The following is a 6,000-nucleotide window of genomic DNA, read 5'->3' as shown; positions in this document are numbered from 1 at the left end:
TTTGGATGGGGCTTGGAGCAACCTGGTCTAGTGGAAGGTTGTGACCGTGTTCACAGGGGTCTTGGGATGAGGGAAGAGACTCTGACTCCATGTTTTAGAAGGCTTGATTTATTACTTTATGATATATATTACATTAAAACTATACTAAAAGAATAGAAGAAATGATTTCATCAGAAGGCTGGCTAAGAATAGAAAAAGAAAGAATGATAACAAAGGTTTGTGGCTCGGACTCTCTGTCCGAGCCAGCTGGGTGTGATTGGCCATTAATCAGAAACAACCAACATGAGACCAATCCCAGCTGCACCTGTTGCATTCCACAGCAGCAGATAACCATTGGTTACATTTTGTTCCTGAGGCCTCTCAGCTTCTCAGGAGAAAAAATCCTGAGGAAAGGGTTTTTCATAAAAGATGTCTGTGACAGAAGGTGTCTCCACCTGTGGGGATGAGATGGTGGAACTGGATGATTTTTTGGGTCTCTTCAAACCCCAACCATTCAGCAATTCTATAATTCTGTGGTCACCTTCTACCAGCTCTGGGTCACTTAAGGGAAAATAGGACAGGGGCAAAATTGAAAGTACCCATGGGTGCTCTGACCACTCTCAGTCTCCCTGCTGGGTTTCTCCAGCCTGTGCTGAGTTCCTGGGCTCAGAGGTAGCCACGGCTCTCAAGGCTCCATGCTCTCAGCTCAGAGTCCTCCTCCAGCCTCAGGAAGATGCTGCTTTGCCAAAATCCCTGACTCACATCATCTTTCCCTGACAGCAGGCAGGTTCTGCAATTGGAGCTGGGCTTGGGCACGAGCCACAGAGCCCTGGAGAGCTGCTGCTGGCACTGCTGTGGATGTTCCTTCTGACTGTGCTGCTGCAACTCTCTCCTGCTTCCTGTCAGCCCCATGGTTTCCCAAATCAGAGTTATTTCACCCTCCAGAAAGCCACCCTGCCTAGAAGTCACCCATGCTGTTCTCCAGGTGCAGAGGCAGGGATGGAGTCAGCTGGCAGCCAAGTTGTTGTTCCCTCCGTGATGCTCAGCACCCCAAGGCTTGGGAAAAGCTGGCTGGGGTGACACCAAGTTCTTCAGGAATATCCACAGTAGTGAAAGAGGAAGTGAGTGCCCTGCCCTGCCTCTGGCTCCTCTCACTGCCTGCAGGATCCCAGCACAGTGCCCAGGACACCCAGATCACCATGGCTGGCAGCTGGGAAGGAGCCAGTTTGGCCACACTGGCATCTCCTGGCTCTTCAGCCAGGCCCCTCTCAGGGGACATCCCATCCCTGCAGTGTTTTCTAATTTCCAACCTAATCTACCTCTCTCCAGGCTCACTGAGACTTAATATAACACTGGCAACCACCCATGAGCTCATCCTTCTCCCAGGGAGCAGATCTGTGCTGAGCAGAACTGTAGAAAAAAAAATCATCCTGGAAATTTCTTCTGGTTTTATGGGGTTTTTATCACCTTTCCTGTGGTCACTGAGAAATAACTGGGCTGTGAAGTGCTTCCCAAGCAGCTGTTAGTCTTTGGAGCAAGAGCTGGGACTGGGGGAGCCTGGGCTCATTTTAATTTTATCTTGACTGCAGTGCTCATTGCTCTGCAGTTCCCATTTGTAATCACACGTTCAGTAAAATAATCAAGTTATAATTGCTTGGGATTCCTTCTCTCCTACGTCACAGAGCCCAGGAGGGGAAGCAGTGCTACAACTGAGTCAGCAGCCAGCCTTGGCATTGCCTTGGGCCAACATTTCAAGAGAAAATTAACCACAGTTAAACCAAAAAGAGAGCTGATAAAAATCTCCCAAATCTGCCCAGGTGACAAAAAGAGATTTTTAACCTCTCCTTTCCTTGTCATACTGAAAAAACAGCATCTTCTTGCCTGTGAGTGCCCCCAAAATAAGGCTGGATCAGTGCCCATCCTTTGCAGGGCAATCCCCTGTGTGTGCCCAGGGTGGTCAGGGAAGGTTCAGCCCCTTCCCTGCTGATCCCTGCTGGGTTTGGGCTCTGCCAGGGGCAACCAGTGAAAGAGAAGAAATCACAGAGCATGATTTCAGAACAAGGAATCATAAGTGACTCAGGTTTAAGAAGAACAATTTTTTGCCAGGCAAAATGTAATGGCTTTTTTGGACAGGGATGGAAAACAGGGCTGCAGCTCTCATTAACTCATCAAATGCCTTAATCTGGGGAGTGAGCCTTGGACAGACCTGCCCTTGAGGAACTGGGCTTGGCAGAGGTCTTGTGCCAAGGGGCACCTGCAGACACACCTGGGGCTGTTTGGTGGGTGGTGGGGCATCCCACCAAGGGGATGAGCAGAGGGAATATGGGGAAACTGGCAGGGACCAGGGAGGCATTACAAATGCCCAGGGTGGCATCTCCATTCTGGCACCTTGTCCTTCCTGCTTCTCCAAACTGGGCTTTTCCTCCTGCATGTGCAGAGGCAGAGCTCAGAGGCTGCACAGCTCCTGCCAGCCCCCCTGGCACATGGGCACTGCCACCCCATCAAAGGGATCCAGCAAAGGGATCCTCCTCATCCTCATCCTCATCCTCATCCTCATCCTCATCCTCATCCTCATCCTCACAGCTCCTGCCATCCCCCCTGGCACATGGGCACTGACAACCCAGCAAAGGGATCCAGCAAAGGGATCCTGCTCCTCCTCCTCCTCATCCTCATCCTCACAGCTCCTGCCAGCCCCCCTGGCACGTGGGCACTGCCACCCCAGCAAAGGGATCCAGCAAAGGGATCCTCCTCATCCTCATCCTCATCCTCATCCTCATCCTCATCCTCATCCTCATCCTCATCCTCATCCTCACAGCTCCTGCCAGCCCCCCTGGCCCGTGGGCACTGCCATCCCAGCAAAGGGATCATCCTCATCCTCATCCTCCTGCTCATCCTCATCCTCACAGCTCCTGCCAGCCACCCTGGCCTGTGGGCACTGCCACCCAGGCAAAGGGATCCTCCTCATCCTCATCCTCATCCTCATCCTCATCCTCATCCTCATCCTCATCCTCATCCTCACAGCTCCTGCCCGCCCCCCTGGCACATGGGCACTGCCACCCCAGCAAAGGGATCCTGCTCCTCCCTCAGGTGTGGAGCATGGTCAGGGCTTTCAGACTCAGAGATCAGTGTTAAGCAGGTCTCCTCCTCCCAAATCTGACCCCAGAGTCCCACTGAGGGAATTAGTCTGGGGGGTGAATCTGCTGCTTCAGCCCTTTTAGGGACTGGGAGTGCGTCAGGACACAGACACATCATCACTGGGGCTTGTGCCTAACCATAATCATTTGGTTATTCTACCCTTTTAATTTACTAATTAATCCCTGGAAGGGATACTTACTGGGATGCAGGGAAAGAATGAAACTCTCTCATCTGGGAGTGCTGAGGATTTCACCAATAGCCCTGGCAGAGCATTAGCAAAGTCAAAGCAGAGTCCAGCATCTCACTGGGCCAGCAGCTTCTCATGACTGAGCTGGCCACACTGCCTGGAAAAAACATTCATTCTCCACTCCTGCAGGGCCATTCCCATGGCTGGAAAACCTGTGAGAGCTCCTGGCTGTCTAGAAAGCCCTGGGAGACTGCTGCTGGCTGGAAATGATGGCAGGAGGTAACACTGCATCCTGAGTGTGTTGCTCCTGTGAGGGCTGGGATCAGCCCTGAGCTGGGAAAGGCATCATCTGGTGTGAGTTGTCTTTTGGGAAAAGCACTCTGTGTCTACCAGCTGAGCCCTTGCAGGAGGAATTTCACCAGCCCTGGCCAGGTCTCTTCCTGCCCAGCCCAGAGACCACAAGCCCTGGCACCCTGGATGCAGACAGACACAGGTGTCTGGCCAGGAGACTTCTTCATCCTCATCCTCCTCCTCCTCTCACCCATGTGTTTGTCAAACTGCTGCCTCCATGCAGTAGTTGCTAATGATAAAACTCATTTATTATTCATTTCCTATCCTGCCTCCCCCACAGTGTCTGGTCTTTCCCTACATCCCAGCCCAGCCCTGCACTGTGCCCTGAGGCCCCACGTCTCCATCTCCATCCCTGGCAGGGAGAGCTAAGCCAGACAGGATGAGCACAGGGCTGGGACACTCAGGGGAGAGGAGATGCCACCTGCCCTGGCTCAGGCTGACACAGGTTACAGCTTCTGAGGGAGATGGCTGGCATGGATGGCAGCAGGGAGCTCAGGGTCCTTTCTCCTGCTCTGGAGCGTGACATTTCTCTGTGCTTTGGCACAGCCCACCATCAGAGACCAGTTAGCTCTTTGAAGGGATGCTGCTCTTTCCCAGGCACAGATGACAAGTGCCACCACCAAAAGTTAAAGGTTGGACTCAGAGGTCTTTCCCCACCTAAATGATTCCATGATCCTGTCTCCCTTAAAACTGGTGTGGCTCTGGGGACTCCATCATTCTCAGCATCCCAGCCAAGAGCCCCAACCCATCTCTCTGGGGTCCCAGCCAGAAGAAAGGGAGGGAAGGTGGGGCTGGGGCTGAAGAGATCCCTCACACAGAGCAGGAACATCACCTGGGACTGGCACACAGTGAACAGCTGTGGCTGCCGAACCTGCTCCTGTTTCTCTCAAGAAAGTTCAGTCCCAGCTGTCAGTTCCCTTCTCCTGTTTTTTTTTTTTTTTTGAAGTTGGAGAGCTACGTGCATGGATCACGTCTCTAATTAATATAAATATAGCGAAACATAAATAATAGACATGCCTGAAATAGTGTCACTCCCAAGCAGGCAGGCAGACGCGTCATGGAAAGAAAATAAAAATGCTTTTTATCTGTTTTGGCATTTTTTGTTTGTTTGTTTTCAGTGGTTTGTTCTGTTCCTGAGGAAAGAGCAACCTTTGCCATGGGTGAAACTGTTTGAAAGTGAGAGACCGAGGTGCAGGGGGAGGGAAGGCCCGAGGAAGAGTGAAATGGGGACTGGGATGGGGACAAGGATGGGATGAAGATATGGATGGGGACAGGGATGGGGACATGAAGATGGGGACGTGTGAGGGGATGGGGACAAGGATGGGCTTAGGGCTGGGGATGGGGACAGGCACGGGGAGCGTCAGGGCTGCGGGGCAGTGTGCGCGATCATGGGGAAGTGGGGAACACCCTGCCGCCGTGGGGAGGTGGGGATTCATCACAAATGAGTTTTATGGTGCGAACCCGTCTGTCTCCCGCCGCCCCCGCACCGGCTGCTCCCGCCCCGCTGCTCCCGGGCGCTGCCCCGGGCCCGCCGGGCTCTTCCCTCCAACTCCTCCTCCTCATCTTCCTCCTCCTCCTCGTCTTCCTCTCCCTCCCGGCCCGGCCGCCCGGTGCCGGCGGAGGCGGGCGGAGCGGAGCGGGGCGGGCCCGGCCCATTCGCATCCCCATCCCCGCCCCGCCGCGGGAGCGCCGGGCTGAGCAGCGCTGCCCGGAACCGCCGGGCTGAGCAGCCCTTGCAGACACCGCCGGTACCGGAACCGCCGGGCTGAGCAGCCCTGCCCGGTACCGCCAACCCCGGAACCGCCGGGCTGAGCAGCCCTTGCAGGCATCTCCAGCCCCGGAACCGCCGGGCTGAGCAGCCCTTGCAGGCATCTCCAGCCCCGGAACCGCCGGGCTGAGCAGCCGTGCCCGGTACCGCCAGCCCCGGAGCCGCCGCGGCCCGTCCCGCCGATGGCACCGCGCTGCCGCCGCCAAGTAAGGGGACAGCGCGGGGGGACGCGGGGCTGGGCGGGGGAGATGGCGGTGTCTTGGGCTCACCCCTTTCAGTCGTGGGGAATCCCCCAGATCCGCTCGGGATCCCCCACCCCAGGCGGGAGAGGCTCGGCAGCGCTCGTCGGTCCCCGTGTGCTGCCCTCGGAGTCCGCGACCCTTCCCCGGGCCAGCCCCGACCCCTTCCCCTGCGGTTTCGGGAGCGGGGCAGCGCTGGAATTGGGGAATCGGGATTCCCTGGCGTGTGGTTCCACTCCTGAGGAAAGCTTCCCGAAGGGTGGAGAGAGGGCAGCGTACCCTTGTCTGCAGGGTGAGGAGGATGGCAACCAGGGGCTACACCACCCTAAAGCACCCTACAC

The 6,000-nt window shown here is 55.6% G+C and overlaps 1 protein-coding gene across 1 annotated transcript in view; it reads left to right on the top strand.

The window, feature by feature from the left end:
- The first annotated feature begins 5,398 nt into the window (after positions 1-5,398).
- LOC136560527 (diacylglycerol kinase beta-like) overlaps positions 5,399-6,000 on the top strand; it is a 30,460-nt gene continuing 29,858 nt past the window's right edge. Inside the window, exon 1 of the mRNA XM_066556405.1 lies at positions 5,399-5,626. The gene's annotated coding sequence lies outside the window, so the exon portion shown is untranslated. The remainder of the gene's footprint in view (positions 5,627-6,000) is intronic.

The sequence above is a fragment of the Molothrus aeneus genome, chromosome 10 (assembly GCF_037042795.1).
Source record: "Molothrus aeneus isolate 106 chromosome 10, BPBGC_Maene_1.0, whole genome shotgun sequence".
NCBI lineage: Eukaryota > Metazoa > Chordata > Aves > Passeriformes > Icteridae > Molothrus > Molothrus aeneus.
This window is presented reverse-complemented; position numbering and strand designations above follow the sequence as displayed.